The sequence below is a fragment of the Chiloscyllium plagiosum genome, unplaced genomic scaffold (assembly GCF_037043375.1).
Source record: "Chiloscyllium plagiosum isolate Xiang-an unplaced genomic scaffold, Cpla_swu_hap1 HiC_scaffold_5, whole genome shotgun sequence".
NCBI lineage: Eukaryota > Metazoa > Chordata > Chondrichthyes > Orectolobiformes > Hemiscylliidae > Chiloscyllium > Chiloscyllium plagiosum.
Window position 1 is genome coordinate 109,605,496 of NW_028270143.1, and position 24,680 is coordinate 109,630,175.

The 24,680-nt window shown below is 41.8% G+C and overlaps 1 protein-coding gene across 7 annotated transcripts in view; it reads left to right on the plus strand.

Annotated features, from left to right (window-relative positions):
• Positions 1–24,680, plus strand: part of lmbr1 (limb development membrane protein 1) — a 268,615-nt gene that overhangs the window by 44,720 nt on the left and 199,215 nt on the right. For 2 of the 7 annotated variants that reach the window (XM_043690709.2, XM_043690710.2), the window contains exon 1: positions 12,080–12,177. The exons of 4 other annotated variants lie outside the window; for them this stretch is intronic. The gene's annotated coding sequence lies outside the window, so the exon portion shown is untranslated. Of the gene's footprint in view, positions 1–12,079; positions 12,178–24,680 lie in introns of those variants that run through there. One more of the 7 variants, XM_087987562.1, reaches the window with a different exon arrangement.

A 24,680-nucleotide genomic window follows, 5' to 3' on the forward strand; every position in this document is an offset into this window, starting at 1 on the left:
GTCGTCTCATCCAAGAAAAGGTATATTTGCTTAAGTGGAAATACAATGAAGGCTCACCACACTCCTTCCTGGGAAGGCAGATTTCTCCTCTGAGTAGAGATTGGGTTGACTAAGCCTATTTTTGCTGAAGTTTAGAAGAATGAGTGAGGATTTCATTGAAATTTGTTAAATTCTGGCAGGGCTTGACAGACTGGATCTGGAGCTGGTGTTTCCCCAACCGAATAGTCTCAATCTCAGGATCTCTGGCCATTTAAGAGTGCAGTGCTAAGAAACTTTTCACCTCGAGGGCGATCGTTTGTGGAATTGTCAACCGTAAGGCTGTGGAAGCTATCACTGAATATCTTTGAGAAAGAAATAGACTTTGAGAGGTCAAAAGTGTTGGGGGAGTAGAGGGGGAAAAAAGCTGGAGTGTGGCTGAAGGATTTCCTGAGAAAATGGGGTAGCCTTCCTAGTGATGCAGCACATTTGGAGGGCACCATGTCAGTCGTGCAGCCAGAATGTCGTAGTAACTCATTGGTTTTTGCTGTTTACATGTCTTTGGTTGAAATTTTTGATTTCATCTTTCTTTTGAATGTCCAATTTAAAACCTGCATGTATATCTGTACTCAATTAAATTGGTTTGGTGACCGTTATCTGTCGCAATGGTCCTGTTGTGATTTCTTTCATAACCCTGCTTTGCCAGGATTGTCTATAACCAAATCACAACGAAGAAGCTTGGAATTTCCTGCTTCTGCCATAATTCAATTTTTTTTCCAATATTGTTACCACAAGTGCATCTTTCTAATGCATAGAAACAAAGCCAGACTTCAGTAAGGAGTGGCATGTCAAATGATTGTTTAGAATGTAAAGAGCAGCAGAGACTAGCCAAACAGGTAATCCAGGAGGAAGAAATTAGATTGACATGCAGCTAGCTAGAAGTCAAGACCAATATCTCGAGTTTCTGAAGAGGGTATTGATCATCTAAAGTGAGAGTTTGGACGACAGATGCTTGAGATCAGATTCGAGAATATGGTGCTGAAAAGATACAGCAGGTCAGTCAGCATCGGAGGACTAGGAGAATCGATGTTTCGGGCATGAGCCCTTCATCAGGATTTTCCTCATGAAGAGCTTGTGTCTGAAACGTCGATTCTCCTCCTCTGATTCTGTCTGACATGCTGTCTCTTTCCAGCTCCACACTCTCGACATCTAAAGTGAGAGCTCTGCATTTTCAGCAGGTATTTGATATTGTGGTACGTATTTTTTTTTAAAAAAAGAAACTTAGTAGCTATGATTTGAATGGTGGAGTTGACTTGATGGGCTCAATGGTGTAATTTCTGCTCCTGGGTCTTCTGGTCTTCTAGACTGTTAGAAAATAGAACATTACGGCGCAGTGCAGGACCTTCGGCCCTTGACATTGTGCTGACCTGTGAAACCTGTTAGTTTAATGTCTATCATTGGGTAATTGTCAAACTCCATTACATACTAAAGAATTAATAACTGGAAAGTCAAAACCTGAGTCAGTGTAGTGTTAGACTAGATTACTTACATTAGATTACTTAGTGTGGAAACAGGCCCTTCGGCCCAACAAGTCCACACCGACCCACCAAAGCGCACCCACCCCGACCCATTCCCCTACATTTACCCCTACCCCTAACACTACAGGCAATTTAGTGTGGCCAATTCACCTAACCTGCACATTTTTGGACTGTGGGAGGAAACCGGAGCACCCGGAGGAAACCCATGCAGACACTGGGAGAATGTGCAAACTCCACACAGTCAGCTGCCTGTGTAAATTGTTAGACTGATTTTGCTACCGTTCTTCCAAGATGTAACCAGCAAAGTAGATAATGAGGTTCTTTAAATGACATATGTTGATATTTCCAGGAGGTATTTGACAAGGTGCTGAAGGTTTTTTTAAAATTCACTCATGGCTGTGTGTTGCTGGCTTGCCAGCATTTGTTACCTGTCCCTAGTTGCCCTTGAAGGTGGTGAGGTGGTGCCTTCTTGAACTGCTCTGGTCCATGTACTGGAGGTTGCCCCACAATGATGTAAGCAAGGAATTTCAGGATTTTGACCCAGCAACAGTGAAGAAACTGATATAGTCCCAAATCAGAACAGTGAGTGACTTGGAGGGAACTTGTCGGTGGTGGTGTTCCCATGTATTTGCTGCCTTTATCCTTCTTGAAGGACATGATTATGAGTTTGGAAGGTGCTGCCTGAGCATCTTTTGAATTTCTGCAGTGCATCTTTTTTTAATTCATTCACTTGATGGCATCACTAGCTAGGCCAGCATTTATTGCCCCTCTCTAATTGCTCAGAGGGCAGTTAAGAGTCAACCATATTGTTTTGGCTCTAAGCGCGCATGTAGGCCAGACCAGGTAAGGATAGTAGTTTCTTTCCCTATAAGAACATTAGTTAACCAGAAGGTTGTGTCACTTTGTAACTCTGCCTCAGAGTGTGTTGGAGGTGGGATAATTGAACATTTTCAAGAAAGATTTGGATACACTCTTGTTAGGCAGAATCCAGATTTATCTTTGGGAAGGTGGGAATGGGGAATTGGGAACACCAGATGATCAGCAATGATTTTTTTTGAATGATAGAGCAGGGTTGAAGGTTGAATGGTCTACTTGGGTCTTGTTTTTTATGTCAAGACTATAGCTGTACTAATTTGGTGCTTTTGCTTAATTTAAGTGCTTCACAGAAACTGTGTTTAATGAATCTCTCCAGAATATTGGTGTTGGAACTTTGAGTGCTCCATGGAATTGTCATCGGGAAGTTGCATGAGCACTGAATCTGAGCTGGCTGCTGGAGCAGTTCAGATTCTGGAAATTCTTGGTGAGCAACTCCCTTCCCCTCTTCCCAGTGCCTGCCCACCAACTGGAAAGAGTGATGAAATACTGTTTACCTAGATGAGTACAGCTCCAACAACAATTGAGAAGCTTGACTCCAGATAGCACAAAGTAGCCTTCTTGATTGGCTTCCCATTTTCCACACGATGTCAATATTTGGAGATGCCGGCGTTGGACTGGGGTGTACAAAGTTAAAAATCTCTCAACACCAGCTTATAGTCCAACAGTTTAATTGGAAGTGCACTGGCGCTCGGAGCGCCGCTTGTTAATCGGGCGATTTTAAGGCACAGAATTTTTCGCAAAAATTTAGTGTGATGAAACTGAAATTATACGTTGAAAAATACCTTGATTGTTTGTTGAGTCTTTCATTTGTTAGAATACCATGATAGTTTCACTTGTTTCATGTGTAAATCACAACCTTTTTTTTAAAAATTGCATTCTCAGGTTAACTGTAACAATTGGTGTTAGCTAAACAATATGTTTGAAGGTGTTAGCCCATTGTGTTCTGTCTGTGCCATGATGTTTAGACTGATTTTTAACTTTCCACGCAATGTGTCAGTGATGTCCATGGTCCTGAATGAATGACGTTGTTTTAAAAAAAAACACTGCCCCTCTATCAAAGTTGCTTATATAGTTACAATTTGTAAGCTTCATGTTGCCATTTCAGTGATGACAATAGCTGAAACATCCTGATTTGGAAATGTTTTAGTAAACTTAACTTGGCAGTTTTGATTACTATAGGACTCCATCTTGTGGTATAACCAAGAACTTATGATACTTTTTGAAAAAATGCCTTCAAAGTCTGGTTTCTCCACTTGGTGATTTAACTACCAGAATGAAAAGCATTTGGATTCCTCAGCTTTTTCCTTTCTGCTGTCAGACGATCTGTCTGATGTGCGATCTTTGATTAATCTTCACTTCCTCAGCAAAATACTGGCATGGCTGAAGCAAACCTCTTTGCGGACTTTCAGAAACTGTATTCGTCATGCTGAATGAATTCGTCTGTGGTCACATTCTCAAACTGTTTTTAATCTTTCCTTCCTTGTGACTGGCATGAGTTTATCACTCGTTATCCTATCTTGTTAGCAAGATTACCATTGTTCAAATGAGTGGGTTGGTGGTGTTGTGATCATGTCACTGGACCAATTGTTCAGAGCAATGGCCTCTGGAATGTGGACAAACATCTGACCACTGCAGCTGGTGGAATAAATCTGGGACTAAAAGCTAGCCTAAAGGTGACCTAGCATGTCCTTTCAAATTTTGAAAATCCATCTGGTTTACTCGGTCCCCTTTCTTCAAAACATGATCAACCTGTATCTGAATGAATAGTCACACTGATGGCATTTAACAATTAAACACATTGGATATGGCCTTGCAAGCCACATTGCTGTATTACGCTGCTATGGTAAATAATAAAACAAGATGGATAATCAGTCATAAACCGAGGCACCAGAATCTACAAAAGCAAACTTCTGTCAAGTCCTCAAGAACATCTGGAGCCCTCTGCCAAAATTTGGAGGGCAGTCATGGTCATATTCATGCAGTCATATCTTGCAGACTCTAAGTCCATCACCATGTGGAGTTATAGAGTCCGAGATTTCCAGCATGGAAACAGACCCTTCGATCCAACCCGTCCATGCCGACCAGATATCCCAAACCAATCTAGTCCCACCTGCCAGCACCCAGCCCATATCTCTCCAGACCCTTCCTATTCATATACCCATCCAAATGCCTCTTAAATGTTGCAATTGTACCAGCCTCCACCACTTCCTCTGGCAGCTCATTCCGTACACGTACTCTCTGCGTGAAAAAGTTGCCCCTTAGGTCTCTTATATCTTTCCCCTCTCACCCTAAACTTATGCCCTCTAGTTCTGGACTCCCCGACCCCAGGGAAAAGATTTTGCCTATTTATCCTATCTATCCCCCTCATAATTTTGTAAACCTCTATAAGGTCATCCCTCAGCCTCCGACGCTTCAGGGAAAACAGCCCCAACCTGTTCAGCCTCTCCCTGTAGCTCAGATCCTCCAACCCTGGCAACATCCTTGTAAATCTTTTCTGAACCCTTTCAAGTTTTACAACATCTTTCCGATAGGTCATAGGGATCAGTCTTCAGCTAATTCAATTTGTTCCACATGATGTCAAGCTACTGTTGAAAATGCTGGATATTGCAGTTGCATTAGATACTGATCACTTTCTTACAATAGCACGGAAACCTGGACTTCAGAATTAGCCACAGCTCTCTACAAACTGGGTTGTGCTAAAGCTACCACAGTGATCTCTAACTGACAATTGCCCAGTTTTATCCTTGCTACAAGGTAGGGTGGTGAGAGAATAAATCTAAATGGGACAAACAGTCAACTCTCAAATCATCGGCTAAGTAATGGAAAGGGTTGTGATACTGTCATGATACCTACTTAGCAATATCTTGTTCGCTGATATTCTGTTTTCGTTTCAGCAGGGTCAGTCCTCAGGTTGTGACTTTGTTAAAATTGCATGCACAGAGCTGAAGTCGAGAGATGAATTGACAGTGATTGCCCTTGACGTCAAGGACTGAGACATGGGGTCAGAGAGTATAGAAAAAGTCTTTCAGCTGATTGAGTCTGCACTGAGAGAAAAACACCATCTGTCTGCGTGAATCACACTGTTCAGCACTTGGTCATAGCCTTTAATGTTATTTTAAGTGCCTGCTTAATTATCTTTTTTTAAAAGGTTATAAGGTTCTTTGCTTCTACTGTCTTTCCAGGCATGTGTCAATAAGCCTTATCAAAATGAGTGGTATGGGAGCTTTTCACTTATTTGATTCATACCTAGCATAATGGAAGATGGCTGTGGTTGTTGGAGGTCATTCATCTCAGTCCTGAGGCACCACTGCAGGATTTCTTGGTGTAGTGTTATGTTGTTTTAGGGCCAATTTGATCATAGCTAGCGGGTATTTCCTCATGCAAAAGGCAAACCCTTTTAGAAAGCAGGAATCACCAGCAATGCTTTGCCTGGCAGCCCACTGAAGATGTTACCTAGTATGGTGATGAAACATCTGGAAATGAACCTTCCAACTCAGCGAGCAATCCTACGTCCAGAACCTCTATCTGAGCTACAAATCTTAACTCGCTAAAAGGCTTTCAAGTTTTTTAAAAAACATACTTGTACAATGAAAGGGGAGTGACCAGTTCTCCCAGCTCAGCTTTTCTGATTTGATTTGGTTTTGGCAGTTTGGCTATTTGCTGAAAGCAGTCAGGTAATTTTGAGGCTGCTGATCCAAGAAACACCTACATGAAAGAGGCTATTCCATGTGCCCCCGCTCTCTGACTTCTGTCCTGTTTGATTTTTACCTTTTTTGCCAAGGGGTGTTTAAGGGGGATTGTTGTAGGAATTTGGAACAGCATCATTGAGTTGGTATAATCTGTTGGTTTCTCGGGTAGGTTAAGTTATTCTGTATTCTGTTCTTTTTTTGTTTGTTTTATTTAGTAATCGTGTAAATAAATTCTGTTTTATGTAAAAGTGGCTTTACCAGCTGCCTCCCTTCTGGAATGTCTGCATTACAGCTCAGTATAGCTTATAGGTCTCCAACTAGTGCGAATGACAGAGGAACAAGTTTGCAGTGAAATCACTAAAAATGACCACCATTATACAGTAATTATACGGGGGGGAATTTCAGTTATCCGAATATAGACTTGGTAATTGCAGTGTGGAAGGTAAAAGGGGCAAGTGCTCCAAAGGAATAGATAGAAGATAGATAGATAGATAGATAGAAGAATACAGCGCAGTACAGGCCCTTGGGCCCTCGATGTTGCGCCGATCCAAGCCCACCTAAACTACACTAACCCACTATCCTCCATATACCTATCCAATGCCCTCTTAAATGCCCATAAAGAGGGAGAGTCCACCACTGTTACTGGCAGGGCATTCCATGAACTAACGACTCGCTGAGTGAAGAACCTACCCCTAACATCAGTCCTATATCTACTCCCCCTTAATTTAAAGCTATGCCCCCTTGTAATACCCGACTCAATACGCGGGAAAAGGTTCATACTGTCGACCCTATCTAACCCCCTAATCATCTTGTACACCTCAATCAAGTCACCCCTAAACCTTCTTTTCTCAAGTGAAAACAGCCCCAAGTGCCTCAGTCTTTCCTCATACGATTTTCCTTCCATACCAGGCAACATCCTGGTAAACCTCCTCTGCACCCGTTCCAATGCCTCCACATCCTTCCTATAGTATGGCGACCAAAACTGCACACAATATTCCAGATGCGGCCGTACCAGAGTCTTATACAACTGCATCATGACCTCAGGACTCCGGAACTCAATTCCTCTACCAATAAAAGCCAGTACGCCATATGCCTTCCTCACCGCACTATTTACCTGGGTGGCAACTTTCAGAGATCTGTGTACATGGACACCAAGATCCCTCTGCTCATCCACACTACCAAGTATCCGACCATTAGCCCAGTACCCCATCTTTTTGTTATTCTTCCCAAAGTGAATCACCTCGCACTTAGCTACATTGAATTCCATCTGCCACCTTTCTGCCCAGCTCTGCAGCTTCTCTATGTCCAAGAAAAATTGCTAAAATATATTTAAGAGTCCAATAAAAAAGGAGACACTCCAAGACTTGGTTCTTAGCGATGCGGTGGGTGAGTAATGGGCCATTATGCATTAATCAGGCAAGAATTTAGGGACTGCAATCATTGTATCGTAAAGTTCAGGGTGATGTCCAGAAAAAAATCATTTAAGAAACCTTGAATAAACAACAAAATTCAATGTCAATGGGTATAAGTAGATCTGGGCTGAATCAATTGATTCGAAGGAAATTGGTAGCCTCAGATTGTGCTTCCCACAAAGAATTGAGTTCAGGTGGTGAAGTAGATTTCCTTAAATGGCAAAGTAAGGCAAGCAAAACCAGAGCTTTTTGAGTGGAAAACTATAGGATAGTATGTAAAGCACAAATGCTGGAGATCACAGTGGATCAGGCAGCAACCATGGAAAGAGAGCAAGCTAAATTTTGAGTCTAGATTATTCTTTATCTGGACTCTACGTTAGCTTCTCTCTCTCCATGGATGCTGCCTGACCCACTGTGATCTCCAGCATTTGTTGCTTTCAGCACAGATTACAGCATTTGCAGTAATTCTCTCCGATAGGATAGTGTGTTTGTACTTCTAAAGTTTATAAGCACTGGGACTGATGAGAGATAGACTAGGATACTGAGGAAAGTGATGGTGAAAATTGTGAATGCATTATTCACCATTCTTTAATGTTCATTAGAGTCTGGTAGTGCCAGAGGCTGGACATTCCTATTATAACACCCTTATTAATCAACAACTTACAGACCAGTTGCTTTAATTTTGGTGATGGGGTAGCTACTCGAAGTAATAATTCAGGATACAATTAATAGTCACATGGACAAGTGCAGATTAATGAAGGAAAACTGTTGTTGACAAACTGGGAGACTTTTTTTAAGAAAGACCTGAAGAAGGTGGTGTAGATGTGACATACATGTACATCACAAAAGCTATTCAATACAGCAGGCTTACCAACAAAGTTGAAGGCCATGCAATAAAGTGCAGTAGCAAGATTGATGCAAAATTGACTTCAAAAGTGATTCAAAATAGAATGCTAATGCATGTATATTTAGACTGTAGGAAGGTTTGTATTGGAGGAATCAGGAGGGAGAAACTGAGGACTACAGATGCTGGAGATCCGAGTCGATAGTGTGTTGCTAGGAAAGCACAGCAGATCAGGCAGCATCCGAGGAGCAGCAGAATCAACATTTCAGGCATAAGCCCTTGGTCAGGAATGGGCTGGGGCTGAGAGAGAATGGGAGGGGATGGGGTGGGGGGAAGGTAGCTGAAAAACCGATAGGTGGATGAAATTGATGGAGACTTTGATAGGTCAGATGGGGGAGTGAGGACAGGTCCGGTGGTCAGTGCTGAGTTGGAGGCTTGAGAGTGGGATGATGAGGAAGCTGTTGAAATCCACATTTATCCCGTGTGGTTGCAGGGTCCCAAGGTGGAATATGAGGCGTTCTTCCTCCAGGTGTCAGGTGATAACGGTTTGGTGATGGAGGCGGCCCAGGACCTGCAAGTCCTTGATGGAGTGGGAGGGATAGTTGAAGTGCTCAGCCACAGATGGGGGAGTGATGGACAGATCCGGAGGGTGATGCTGAGTTGGAGGCTTGGGACTGGGATGGGGTGGGGGGAAATGAGGAAGCTGTTGAAATCCACATTTATCCTGTGAGATTGGGTACAAGGCGGAATATGAGGTGTTCTTCCTCCAGGTGTCAGTTTGGTGGTGGAGGTGGCCTAGGACCAGCATGTCCTTGACAGTGGGATGGGAGAGTTGAAGTGTTCAGCCACGGGGCGATGGGATTGGTGAGTGCGGGTATCCCAGAGATATTCTCTGAGACAATTCGCAAGAAGGTGTCCTGTCTCCCCGATTAGAGGAGACCACACTGGGTGCAATGGATGCAGTAGATGACATCGGGGAGACAGGACGCCTTCTTGCAAATAGTTTCAGAGAACATCTCTGGGATACCCGCACTCACCAACCCCACCGCTCCGTGGCTGAACACTTCAACTCTCCCCTCCACTTTTTGATAAGGACATGCTGGTCCTAGGCCGCCTCCACCGCCAAACTGACGCCTGGAGGAAGAACGCCTCCTATTCTGCCTTGTACCCTGCAATCTCTCGGGATAAATATGGATTTCAACAGCTTCCTCATTTCCCCTCTCCCCACACTATCCCAGCCCCAAGCCTCCAACTCTGTACCGCCCTCCAGACCTGTCCATCACTCCACCCTCTGACCTGCCACATTCTCCCTCACCTTCATCCACCTATCATTTTCCCAACTACCTCTCCCCAACCCCATCCCCTCCCATTTATCTCTCATCCCCGGTCAACAAGCCTCATTACTGATGAAGGGCTTATGCCCTATACGTGATTTTTTTTTTTCTTGTTTTTTTTCACCCCTGCTCCTCAGATGCTGCCTGACTTGCTGTGCTTTCCCAGCAACATACTCTCGACCCCTCGAGGAATCAGTGTTGTGATCTTTTATTTTAGTGAAGTATGTTAATGAATTCAGCCTTGGTGTCCAGATGTATCGAACACAGTTTCAAAATTTATACATGTTATGAAACTTGGAAGTATTGTCAATTGAGGTGGACTGTGTAAGAACAAATAAGTTGGTGGAATGGGTGGACTTCAGTACTATTGCTGGAACTTTGTCAGGGCCCATAATTTGTTGATGATGAACTTTTGCCCGAAACGTCAATTTTTTCCTACTTCTCAGATGCTGCCTGACCTGGTGTGCATTTCTAGCACCACTCTAATTTACTCTGATCTCTGGCATCTGCAGTCCTCCCTTTCACCATATTTTGCTGTCTGCAGTGAATCCAACCATTTCTTGATATCCTGTGCAGTGAATTCACTTGGCTGAAGACTGGTGTTTGTATTGGGGACCTCTTGAGAAGGCTGACATGGATCATCCACTTGACATTTTTGGCTGAAGATGTTTCTGACTGCTTTTGCTTTTGTCTTTTGCACTAATGTTGAGCTCTTTCGTCATTGAGGATGGTGGGAGGGGGTGGGGGGATATTTATGGAGCTGTCTGTGCCAGTGAGTTATTAAATTGTCCTCTACTATTCACAACAGGACTGCAGAGCTTGGATCTGAGCTGTTGGTTAAGCACTCTGCCCTTTCACCACCTGCTTATGCTGTTTGGCGTGCACGTCATCCTGTCTTGTACCTTCACCTCATTTTTAGTTATTGTCTTGTGCTGCTGTTGGCATACCTTCCTGCACTCTTCAAATTAGAGTTGCTTCTTGGCTCACTGGTAATGGTAATCTTATGTGGACCATGAGATTGTGGACTCTGGAATATGATCCTCCTATTGCTGATGGTCCACAGCACCTCATGGATGCCCAGTCTTGAGTTGATGGATCTGTTCAAAATGTCTCACATCGGAGCTCATCTCCACAAAAACTGTGCAGTGGTCACTCTTGCTGACATTACCAATGTATCTGCAGCTGGTAAACTGGCAATAATGAGGTCAAGTATCTTTTTCCCTTTTTTTGGTTCTTCCACCACCTGAAGTCCCCAGTCTATTAGCAATTACCTATATGACTTGATGATCTCCACAGTGATGCTGCTGAACCACTGTTTGTGGAGGACTTTGAAATCCCCCACTTACTGTATATTCTGTGCCCGTGTCATGTTCAGTACTTCAAATATTTTTCAACATGGAAGCGTACTGATTTCATCAGTCGAGGGAAGACTGTGTATGGTGAGCAACAGGAGGTTTTCTTGCTTGCCTTTAATTTGATGCCATGAAGAAGAGACAACATAAAAGAAATAACACTATTCTAAAGTAGTTGAAGGAGCAGAGAGGTTTGAATGTAAATGTATGTAAGTTGATGCAGATCGCTGGACTAGCGAAGGCTGTAAAATTAAGGAGCACTATTTGCCAATCCGTGAGATCATGGTTGATCTGATATCCTCAACTCCATTTTCCCACCTATTCCCATTAAGCTTTCATTCCCATACTGATTAAAAATCTGTCTATCTCAAACTTGACTCCGCCTTGGGAGCTTGCTATGTTATAGAATTCCACGGATTTACTATCCTACGAAGAAATTCCTCCTCATCTGTCTTAAACGTGCAACCCCCTTATTTTGCTGCAATTTTTTATCTTAAATTCTCCCATAAGGAGAAATGATTGTTCTGAATTAGCCTTGTCGTGTCCCCCAACAATTCTGTATGTTTCAATAAGATTGCCTGTCATTCTTAATTCAAATGAGCACAGGCCCAATCTACTCAAGCTCTCTTCATCAGAAACTCCTTCCATATGTGGTAGCAGCTACTGAATCTTCTCTGGTTTGCCTCCAGCAACAGTATATATTGAATGCATGTGACAATAAAAGGTTATTCACATAGGTGAGAGGCTCAAAAAAGTGTTTACAGTATTCCATCTATGGTCTGAACTAGTGCCTTGTGCAATTTAACACAGCTTCCCCACTTTTAGCAATAAAGGCTAGCATTCCAGCTCTCTTACCTGTTGAACTTAGATGCCAGCCTTTTGTAATTCTTAGATAAGTTCCAAATCCCTTTTCTACAGCTTTCTGCCATCCTTTTCCACGTAAATAAAAGTTTGGCTTCTCTCGTCTTTCCAGAGTGCATAACCTCACATTTTCCAAGCTGTATTCCATTTGCCAAGTTTTGGCCCACTCACGTCACCTGTCTTTTTTTCCTCTGCAGACTGTCATCCTCAGCAGTTGCCCTTGCACACATTTTTGTGTCATCTGCAAACTTGGCTGTAGTTAATTCACCTGACTCGTTCAAGTCGTTGATATGTTGTAAGTAATTATGACTTAATCCCTGTGGCACACCACTAGTTATAGGGTGACATTCTGAAAATACCTCCCTTTTTGCAAACTATTTGTTAGCGAATCGTCTGTGCATGTTAATATACTACCTTCAGCATTATGGGCTCTTATCGAAAAGTAAGTTAATGTGCGATATCTTTATCAAATGCCTTCTAGAAATCAAAAATACTAATCTTAACTCATCCACTGCTTCCACTTTATCTAACTTGCTCATTACCACCTCAAATAATTCTAATATGTTTGTCAGGCATGATTTACCCTTCATGGAGCCATGCTGACTCTGCTTGATCATACTATGTATTTTGAAATGCTTTGTTATTACTTTTTTCAGAATAGATTCAAACTTTATTTCCAATAAGATTTGCTAAGCTAATTGATTTGTATTTACTTTTTTTTGTCTGCTTTCCTTGTGAAATCAAGTCGAGGACTTTGGGATTCTTGGAGGATTGCTACAAATGCATTCACTGTATCTGTAGCTACTTCAAAGAATGCATCCCATAGGTGTCGGGTACTTTTCGGTTTTTCACCCCATTATTTTCCCTGGCACGTTCTTTTTAGTAGAAAGTGAGGACTGCAGATGCTGGAGGTCAGAGCTGAAAATGTGTTTCTGGAAAAGCGCAGCAGGTCAGGCAGCATCCAAGGAGTAGGAGAATTGCCGTTTCGGGCATGAGCCCTTCTTCAGGAATGAGGAAAGTGTGCCAAGCAAGCTAAGATAAAAGTTAGGGAGGAGGGACTTGGGCGAGGGGCGTTGGAAATGCAATAGGTGGAAGGAGGTCAAGGTGAGGGTGATAGGACAGATGGGGGTGGGGGCGGAGAGGTCAGGAAGAAGATAGCAAGTTAGGAAGGTGGTGCTGAGTTCGAGGGTTGGGACTGAGACAAGGTGGGAGGGAGGGGAACTGAAACTGGAGAAATCTGAGTTCATCCCTCATGGTTGGAGGGTTCCTAGGCGGAAGATGATGCGCTCTTCCTCCAGCCGTCGTGTTGCTATGGTCTGGCGATGGAGTCCAAAGACCTGCATGTCCTTGGTGGAGTGGGAGGGGGAGTTGAAGTGTTGAACCACTGGGTGGTTGGTCTGGGTGTCTCAGAGGTGTTCTCTGAAACGTTCCGCAAGTAGGCGGCCTGTAGAGGAGGCCACATCGGTTGCAGCGGATGCAGTAAATGGTGTGTGGAGGTGCAGGTGAATTTGTGGCGGATATGGAAGGATTCCTTGGGGTCTTGGAGGGAAGTAAGGGGGGAGGTGTGGGCGCAAGTTTTGCATTTTTTGCGATTGCAGGGGAAGGTGCCGGGAGTGGAGGTTGGGTTGGTGGGGGGTGTGGACCTGATGAGGGAGTCATGGAGGGAGTGGTCTTTTTGGAATGCTGATAGGGGAGGGAAATATATCCCTGGTGGTGGGGTCTGTTTGGAGGTGGCGGAAATGACGACGGATGATGCAATGTATATGGAGGTTGGTGGGATGGTAGGTGAGGACCAGGTGGGGTTCTGTCCTGGTGGCGATTGGAGGGGCGGGTCTCTAGGGCGGAGGAGCGGGAAGTGGAGAAGATGAGGTGGAGTGATTATCATTATATTTATTGCCTGTGGTCCTTTTACTTCATAATTGTGCAGTAATTTTGGAATGCTTTTGGAATTTTCTACTGCAAAGACTGAATCAAGTCATTTAACTCCTCTACCATTTCTTCAGTCCCTATTATTATTTCCCCAGCCATATTCCCGAAAGGGCCAATATTCCCTTTGGCTTTTTTCTTCTTTACGCATCTTTAGAAGTGATCCATCTTGGTATTATGTCTGAGTTCACCCTCAAATATTTTCTCCACTTTATTATTTTTTTGGGGTATCTTTTTTGGTTTTTAAAACTTCCCAGTCCTCTGGTTTACCACATTTGTATTTGCATCTTCTTTCAAATTGATGTTCTCCTCAACTTGTCTGGTGAATCATTGTTAGATTATCCCCTTCCTATAATTCTTTTTCACTTGTCTTTTTTGTGAGCTATGAACTAGTTTCTTAAACATCTGTCATGGTTCCTTATCTGTCTTTGCTGCTGAACTCCATTCCCAGTCCACTCTAGCCAATTCTGCTGTCACTCTTTTTTTTGTAGTTATCCTTGTGTAAAATTAGTACAGTTGCTTCCAACAAGTTCCTCCCCTTTCAAACTGAAAGATAGATTCTGCCTCATTATGGCCACTGTTTCCCTGTGGGATCTTTCACTCTAACACCATTTATTCAACTTGTGTCATTTCACATGACCAAATCCAAACTATCTTTGTCTCAGCGAGTTCTAAGATTTCTAGCTCCGGTTGAGGTTCTGGATGTAAGCTTGCTCACTGAGCTGGAAGCTTTGTTTTCAGAAGTTTCATCACCATACTAGGCAACATCAGCGAGCCTCCAGTGAAGCCCTGGTGTTATGACCCACATTCTGTTGATGTGCATGAGAATTCCAAGAAGCATGGCATTCCAACTGGGACTCTATCAACAAATGCATCGACTTGGACCCTATTTACCACCTTCTGCCACCTTTTGAGGAAAAGAACAGGAAATGACATCACCAACTGTAGGAAACCTAAACACACACATAGAAAATAGGTCATAACACCAGTGCTTCACTAGAAGCTCACTGATGATTACCTAGTGTGGTGACAAAAAACATCTGAAAATGAACCTTCCAGCTCAATGAGCCAATGTACATCCAGTCTCTTTGTCTCCGGTTGCTGGAAATCTGAAACAAAATCAGGAATTGCTAGATAAACTCAGCAGGTTTGGTTGCATCTGGAAAGAGAAACAAGGTTTACAAAGACCCTTCTGAAGAATTGTAGTAACAAATGATTAATTCTGGAGAAGGGTCATTGGATGTTGACTGTTTCTTTCACAACAAATGTTGCCAGACCTACTGAGTCTCTTCAGCAATTACTGTTTTTGTTTTTGCATGCACATTATGTTCTAGGAAGCTGACCTGAATACAGTCTAAATTATTCCTCCTGGCTCTTTCTGCTAATCTGATTATCCCAATCTACATGAAGATTGAAGTCACCCATGATTAATGTGCTGTCTTTATTATAATGCCCTCAGTATCTCCTGGTTTATTCTGTCCCACTGTAAATCAATAGTTAGAGAGCCTATCAATTATTCCTGCCAGTGCTTTCTTTCCCTTATTTCTTACCTCCACCCATATGGATTCTGTCTTCTGATCCAAAACCATTTCTTGCCCTTGTGCTTGCTTCATCATATTACCAACAATGCACCCTCATCACCCTTTCCCTCCTTTTCCTTTTCAAAAGGGCAGATGTTGAGAGGATTATTAAAACACACAGTACCGTGTGCTTTTTAAAAATTGGGACATAAAATACCAGAGCAGGATGGTTATATTGAAACAAAACCAGTAATTATTGGAGAAACTCAGCAGGTCTGGCAACATCTGTGATGAGAAAGCAGAGTCCATGCTTTATGTTCACTGATCCTTCTTTAGAACTGCAAGAGGGTGTAGATTTGAAGTAATTGACATAAGAAGCAAAAGTAATTTGAGAAAAAGCTTTCTTATTTGATGAGTAGCTCGAGTCTGGGATACATTTGCTGAGTGTGATGGAATCAGGTTCAGTTGAGGCATTCAAACTGGCTTTGCTGTTATTTGAAAAAGAGAAATGCAACACTTTCTTTAATTCATTCATGATATGAGGGTGCCACTGGCTAGGCCAACATTTATTGCCCATCCTGAGTAGTTAAGAGTCCACCACATAGCTGTGAATCTGGAGTCCTATGTAGACCAGATCGGGTAAGGATGGCAGTTTCTTCCCTCAAGGACATTTAATGACCCAGATGGGGTTTTCTGACAATTGACAATTGAGTCATGGTCATCGTTAGACTCTTAATCCCAGATTTTTTTAAAAATTAATTCAGATTCCACCATCTGCCATGATGGGATTTGAACTCTGGTCTCCAGAACCTGACTTGGACCTCTGTAGTAATAATCCAGCAACAATACCACTTTGCCATCACCTCCGCTTGTGAGCAGGTCTTTTAAAATTTATTTTCCATTTAATTAAGTTATACTCCTAAAACATTTCAGTTGTCAAATTACATCTTTGTAACAAGATGCTAAATATTTATTGGACCGGTTTTGCCTGAGTTAATTCCTTGAATTTAGTGTCGTGTCCTGTTTGAATGTCAATGGAATCGCTTGATAAAGGGGGTTGGAAGTTCCATAAATGGAAATAATATAGCAGGAATCAACAATTTTTCTTAAGCTATCCTTGCTATTGCACCTTCTCATCTCCTAACAGCTATTTTTTTTTCCCTGTCAATATACCTGCTTTACATGATATTATCTATCTTGTCTAAGTGCTCAATGAGACCAAACCTCTAGTCTTTGGACGTTATTATGTCAATAGCAGACATTTTGAGTTTGTTTTGTGAGCATTGTATTTTAAGGATACAGATGTACTATTATGGAATTTTCAATTTTGAGTATGGCACTTGGGTTAGCCTCACATGTTCTGAGATTACTTTCATCATGGTTGAAAGCCAAATTAAATCTCATCTGCTCCAAGCTAACCAGATCCCTCTAGCAGTCTCCGAATTACACCACATTTTGCACTTTTTCATCACCAATTGTTCTGTAACTTTTGTGTGATCTTCCCAAGGCAATGCTGAATTTAGACAAAGTTATTGCTGTTGGTAATGGGTACCCATGGTTAGACTGCCTAGACTTGTTAATGTTGAGCTGTTTGCAGGCTATAAGCAGGTAAGAATTTTGTTTCAACTGTCTAATGTGGACTTGAATTTCAATATCAGAGGTCCATTTAGTGTGTTCAACTACCAACCTTGACAAGGGAGTTAAAGGTTATAGGGAAAAGGGAGGTGTTGTGAAGGCTGCAATAAAATCAGGGATAAATGGCAGAGGATTGTGAACTTGAGTAGGAGACAAAACGGGTAATGAATGATAGAAAGAAAAGATTGAAAATTAAGAAGCAAAAGTGGATGGCAAAAAACAATTAGGGCCATAGAGTAAAATTTAAGCCAAGGTGACTAACAGGGTTAAAAGGACAAGTCTGCATGTATTTTGTTTCAATATGCAGGGCATTTGCAATTAGGTAGTTAATTACCAGTCCAACTGCATAGACATGTCATAATATGGAGACATGGCAACGCGATGACCAAGTATGGCAACTAAATATTCATGTTCAATTTTCAGGAAGGACAAAGGAAGAGTGCATTGTTCATAATGGAGGAAGTTAATGCAATAGTGAGGAAAGGCATGTTCTCAGAAAATTGTGAATTCTGGATGGGTGGGGATAAGAATCCTCAAAGGGCAGAAAACCGTGGGTTGGCTATTGGGTCCCAAACAGTAGCAGACATGTCAGGGAAGGCATTAAAAAGATGAGAGACACATGCAATTATGGTACAACTGTAATGATAGATAGCTGTAATAAAAATATGGCGTATAAATCTATCTTGGATTGGGTTTCATGCATTGAGAGGGGCTGAATTAACTGTCTGTTGTTCAAGGTCTGTTTGTGAAGAATGACCATAAAATGATGTAGCTGTCCCAAAAAGGTGGAGTGTGTAGAAGTTAAATCTGAAACAAACTGAATATAGGAAATTGAGTTGTGAGTTGGTAATGATGAATTGGGGAACATTATTAAAGGACTTTCTGTCCTGTGATGTTAGTGAACCATTCCCAATTGTTGAGGTTGTATGCTTTCTTTTCTAATTTAACTCATGGTATCTTAGAATCATGGAGTCATAGAGAAGTAGAGCACAGAAACAGACCCTTCGGTCCAACTTGTCCATACCGACCAGATATCTTAACCTAACCTAGTCCCATTTGCCAGCACTTGGCCAATATTGTGCTCAACCCTTCCTATTCATATACCCATCCAAATGCCTTTTAAATGCTGTAATTGTCCCAGCCTCCTCCACTTCCTCTGCAAGCTCATTCCATACACTCACCATCTTGTGTGGAAAAAGTTGCCCCTTGGGTCACTATTTATAATCCTTCCCTTCTCGCTCTAAACCTATGCCCTCTCGTTCTGGACTCCCCCACTCCAGGAAAAAGATCTTGTCTATTTATCCTATCCATGCCCCTCATGACTTTATAAACCTCTAAGGTCACCCCTCAGCCTCCGACGCTCCAGGGAAAACAGCCCCAGCTTGTTCAGCCTCTTCCTATTGCTCAAATCCTCCAACCCTGGCAACATCCTTGTAAATCTTTTCTGAACCCTTTCAAGTTTCACAACATCTTTCCAATAGGAAGGAGACCAGAATTGCACGCAATATTCCAACAGTGGCCTAACTAATGTCCTGTACAGCTGCAAAATGACCTCCCAGCTCTTCTACTCAGTGCTCTGACCAATAAAGGAAAGATTACCAAATGCATTCTTCACTATCCTACCTACCTGCCACTCTACTTACATGGAAGTATGAACTTGCACTCCCAAGTCTTTGTTCAGCAACACTCCCTCAGACCTTGCCATTAAGTGTGTAAGTCCTACTGCAATTTGCTTTTCTAAAATGCAACACCTCGCATTTAGCTAAATTAAACTCCATCTGCCTCTATTCAGCCCATTGGCCCATCTGATCAAGATCCCATTGTACTGTGGTAACCTTCTTCCCTGACCACGACACCTCCAATTTTGGTGTAATCTGCAAAGTTCCTAAGTGTACCTCTATGTTCAAATCCAAATGATGAAAAGTAGACCCAGCACTGATCCTTGTGGCACACCACTGATCTCAGGCTTCCAGTCTGAAATGTAATCCTCCACTACCACCCTCTGTCTTCTACTTTGGAGCCAGTTCTGCATCCACATGGCCAATTCTCCCTGTATTTAATGAGATCTAATCTTGCTCCAGTCTCCCATGAGGAACCTTTCGAACACCTAGCTGAAGTCCAAATAGATCATGTCTGCCATTTTGTCCTCATCAATCCTCTTTGTTACTTCTTCAAGAAACTCAATGAAGCTCCCATGCATAAAGCAATGCTCACTATCCTTAATTCTTGCCTTTCCAATTTCATGCAAATGCAGTCCCTTATGATTCCCTCCAAAAAATTGCCCACCACCGATGTCTGGCTGACTGGTCTCTAGTTCCATGGCTTTTCTTTACCACATTTTCTTAAATAGTGGCACCATGTTGGATGATAAAGATGGGATAGTGCAGGGGGGTGAGTTTAGATTAGTCTACAGGTCGGCACAACAGCGAGGGCCAAAGTGCCTGTTCTGCTCTGTATTGTTCTATCCTGATGAAGGGCTTTTGCCCGAAACTTTGATTTTCATGCTTCTCGGATGCTGCTTGACTGGCTGTGCTTTTCCAGCACCGCTCTAATCTAGATTATGTTCCATGTTAGCCAACCTTCAGTCTTCTGGCACCCCACCTATGACTATCTCGAAACCAAGTTTTAAACTTTATAAGTTTAATTTTACAATTTGATTTGAGTTACAGTGCCTCTTTAAGATAACGATTAATAGCTAATTTCTTTGTCCCTGTTTTTAATTTTGCTAAATTTCCTTAATGTTTTGTTTTGATCGCTGTGCCCTTTTCAGGTTGTTTGTTATGTGATTATTTACTGTTTTGATTGCTTAAGAGTATAAGAAGCGAATAGTTTCTGTAAACAATCCTGGGAATGTTACTTCAATTTGGAACATAGAACATTACAGCGCAGTACAGGCCCTTCGGCCCTCGATGTTGCGCCGACCTATCATACTAACCTGAAGCCTATCTAACCTACACTATTCCTTGTACGTCCATATGCTTGTCCAATGATGACTTAAAGTTGGCGAATCTACTACCGTTGCAGGCAAAGCATTCCATACCTTTACTACTCTCCTGAGTAAAGAAACTACCTCTGACATCTGTCCCATATCTATTACCCCTCAATTTAAAGCTATACCCCCTCGTGCTTGCCGTCCCCATTCTTGGAAGAAGGCTCTCCCTGTCCACCCTATCTAACCCTCTGATTATCTTATGTCTCTATTAAGTCACCTCTCAACTTTCTTCTCTCTAACGAAAACAGCCTCAAGTCCCTCAGCCTTTCCTCGTAAGACCTTCCCTCCATACCAGGCAACATCCTAGTAAATCTCCTCTGCACCCTTTCCAAAGCTTCCACATCCTCCTTATAATGCGGTGACCAGAACTGTACACAGTACTTCAAGTGCGGCCGCACCAGAGTTTTGTACAGCTGTAGCATAACCTCATGGTTCCGGAACTCGATCCCTCTGTTAATATAAGTTAAAACACTGTATGCTGCCTTGACAACTCTGTCAACCTGGGTGGCAACTTTCAAGGATCTGTGTACACGGAGACCGAGATATCTCTGCTCATCTACACTACCAAGAATCTTACCATTAGCCCAGTACTTTGCATTCCGGTTACTCCAACCAAAGTGAATCACCTCACACTTGTCCGCATTAAACTCCAATTTAATACATTTGCTTTAAAGTTTTGATTATTGTCACAATACCTAAGGGTTGATAATTAGCTAAATTGTTTAATTCCTTCACTCAAAGTATAAATAGAGACCGGGACAGGTTCTGGGAAATATATTGTTAGTTCAGTTGGCTGGACAGTTAGTGTAGATCAGATTGAACCCTGTGGACCAATCATAGAGGACCTGTCTCCTTACTAATGTTCCCTCTAAACTTCGCAGCCATGTGGAAAGTCTGTATGCCAAATGGCGTGCTAACGCTGCTCCTGACAATGACTTCCCAAAGCTGCTACTGTGGATAGAATTTGGACATTCTTTGCCCGACCTGTGGTATCAAGCATGGTGCTTATGGGTCAAACTTCTCTTCCTACAGAGAACTGAAAAATATGTATTTTGATGTTTTAACAAAGCATACAAAGCAGGATTGTGAGGACACCAGGTTAGTTGGTAGTTTCACAGCAGCTGGACAAATGTAATATTGCATCCTATAAATGAACTTGCTATTGATTTGTGCCTGATTCCTATTTCATTATTTGGCTTGTGATTTGTTAACAGATATGGAGACTAAAGATGGCTTGTTTCTATGTTTGTCATACTATGAAATAAATATAGGTTATATGTAATGCAACAAGTCACAAAAAGTGGCAATGTCCAAAATTCCCAAATAGGCCACCTCTTAATTTCCTTTGACTGGTGGCAAGTATTTAAATCTAATGCTCAGAACTTTGTGTCTTAGTTTTTAAAACATTCCCAAATTTAGTAAGAATAGGAATTAACATTTAATATAACTTTTCAGAGCACTTTTAAAGCACAACTTGCTTTCAACACTGTTACATGGCCCCAGTCTTCACTAAAGAAGATTCTTCAAATAATAATGAGATAAATATCCAGTAAATTTGTTTTGGCGATATTGGGTTAAGGCAATAGGGTTGGCAGGATACCAAGAAAACTTGATACTCTTCAAATGATGCCACAGAAGGGATAATAGATACTTGCATTGACTGGATGGTAATGTGGTGGAATGATTGCCAGCCTGTTACAAAACACCAATTTTCATCCCACTGAGCTCCAATTCTACATCAGGCAGCTGATCTGCTCTGACAGGTAACCTTCCTCGGGGAGATGAAGGCAAATACAACAACAATCTTTTACACACATGAACAAGCAAAAAACTTAGCATCTTATTTGAATGGCAGCATTCCCAACGAAACCTCCTTGTATACACCCAAGTGTCAGGCCAGGCAAATGCTTAAATTCTAGGGGAGGCTTGAATTTACAGCATTTGATTTATATGCAGAGGTGCTAACAGAGCCAAGCAAACAATAAATCAATATGCAACAAAATATGCATATAAAATACTTTTATAATAAAGCTTTAAGATAATTCATCAGATCAAGTCCAAATGATGCACGTGTAAAATGGTTGAGCAGCATGACTCAAATTAAACTTCTACAATAATGAAAGCAGCATGAGCCACCGACTTAGTGAGCCCCAGCCCAAAATCAACGAGCACCCGAGCTACAAATCTTCGCACAAACTTTGAACACTTACCGGCGAACAGAACCACAACAAAATCAATAGTTGAAACAGTAGTCACAGATGGTCCATGGCCTTATGTACTTTATTTCCTGACTGCTGTTGGAGTTTTAGTTAGAGACCAAACTGCAGATGTTGAATCCAAAGTAGATAAGATGCTGCCTGGCTTGCTGCATTCTTCCAGCCTCCTGCTTGCCCAGTTGGGATTTGACTGTCAGCAAAATCCGAATGCATATTGAATTCCTCACGTTGATTCAGCATGTCATTATTGTAACATTGGACCATGATTCATAGTGATTTCCCTTATTTCCCTCCTCAAAATAGGTCTTTGTTGAGACACAGTTATATTATACTAGGGCAAACTTTTGAATATCTCAAGTACACTGATTTGTTCCTGTGTCCAGGACTACTCAGCCTAATCCTGTCCTCATCCAATATATACATTTGCACTTTTAAGCAGGTACAATCATGCCGCAGAACTGTGACTGAAACCGGTGATAACATTTCAGGTGAATAGCAGTATCTTATCTAAACTGCTGATTCTAAAAAAAATTTGCAAATTGTCACTACTTATATTAAGTAACTGTGGTCACAAACCCCTCAAATCCAATAGTATTCAGAAGAATGAGCAGGGAATCAGAAATAAATTTAAATCCTAATATCTCAACAAGCAAGGTGAAGGAAGATTCTGGTTGGGTCGTTGTGAACCATGGGTCACAATCTCTCTCTGTGGGCTCAGCCATTCAAGACGGAGGTGAGGAATTGCCTTCGCTTGGGTGGTCAACCTATGGAATTTGCCACCACAGAAGGCTGAGGAGGTCATGTTACTGACTGAAGAAAAGTTGACAAATTTTTAAGTTTTAAAGGCATTGAGGGATATGGAGCAAAATAGATGATCATATTGAACGGTGAAGGAGGCTTGATGGCCCAAATTGATTACCCTTCTTTCTCCATTTGCTTTAAAATCTTTAACTTTTTGGTCATTTTCTTTTGTAGTAAATTTCCTTATAGGTATTTATTTATTTAAAGCTCATACTTCACACTACCCATAAATATCTTTTGCTGAACATCAGTACAGAAATGAGTGTGAGTAAGCTTATGTTCACTTGTTCCATTGAATTGAAAGTTGGAAGATCTATAAATTATGAATTTTATCTGACATGCTGCGTTGCATCACAAATACCAGCAGGTGGCGGGAGTGCACAACAGTACTAATGCTTTATCGTTAGTTGTCATTTGTCACAGCTGTCAAAGTTCTTATTGTCAGTAATATGAGAGGTTTGACATGTGAATGTGAAATTAAGCATCTTAGTTAATACATGGCTCTGACATTTTCTGCTCTTCTAGTGCTATCTTCAAAAACAATCTGCATCTGTTCTGGTTTTGACCCCATTCCAAAGTGGAACCAGAGTTGTTGAAATGAGATTTGTCAATACTGGTTTCACTTGACCATCCTGACAGTGGAGGATCAGGAATTTTTGAAGTGCTTTTATCTGTCATTTTAAAACCTCTCTTAACAATCGACAAAACAAATTAAAGTTGCCTCTTTAAAAATGGTTGGTTTTGGCAATCAGGTAATTTTAGTTTTTGGGCTTCTCTATTATCATGGTCAGATCCTACAAACATATGTGCTTTACATTAAGGAATGCTGGTAAGATGCAGTGTGTGGGTTTGAGGAATATCTTGGCAAAAGTGTTGCCCACCCCAAATCTCATCCTACTTATGCAAATTTTTGTGCTGCAGTTGACTCAATTTGTCAATGCCTGATGAAGGCACTCCTGATACATGCTTTTGCCCAAAATACCGATTTTCCTGCTCCTCGGATGCTGTCTGACCTGCTGTGCTTTTCCAGCACAACTCTAATCTAGACTCAATTTATCAAATGTTGAGCCTCGATTCCAGAAAATATTGGCTAATTTTTAAAAATTCACTCATGGGACTTTGACTTTGGCTTTGGCATTGCTGACACGATTTATTGTCCATCCCTATTTGCCTTTGAGAAGATGGTGGTGATCTGCTGCCTTAAACCATTGTATTCCATGTGCTATTGGTAGACCCATAGTGCTATGAGGGAAGGAGTTTCAATATTTTGACTCCAATTGCATGGAAGGAATGGCAGTATATTTCCTAGTCAGGATGATGAGTGGCTTGGAGGGGAACTTGCAGATGGCGATGTTCCCATGTATCTGCTATCCTTACCTTCCAGATGGAAGTGGTTGTGGAAGGTGAAGGATCTTTGGTTAATTTACATCTTGTAGCTGGTCCAGACTGCTGGGCTGAGCGTTAGTGGTGAATGGAGTGGATAGGATGCTAATTGAGCAGGCTGCTTTGTTTTATAAGACTTAAAGCAAAGCTGAGACACATTCCAGATTAATTAAGAATTTGATACACCTAGATTAGAGTTAATGAAAAATATTTAATTTAATTGTGGATTTCGTCTTTTTAGGTTTCCGTTTTTGCTACTTTACTCCCAAACAAGTGGTGTGTATTTGCCACTGAATTATCTGCAACTATCCACTGCATGCCTGTT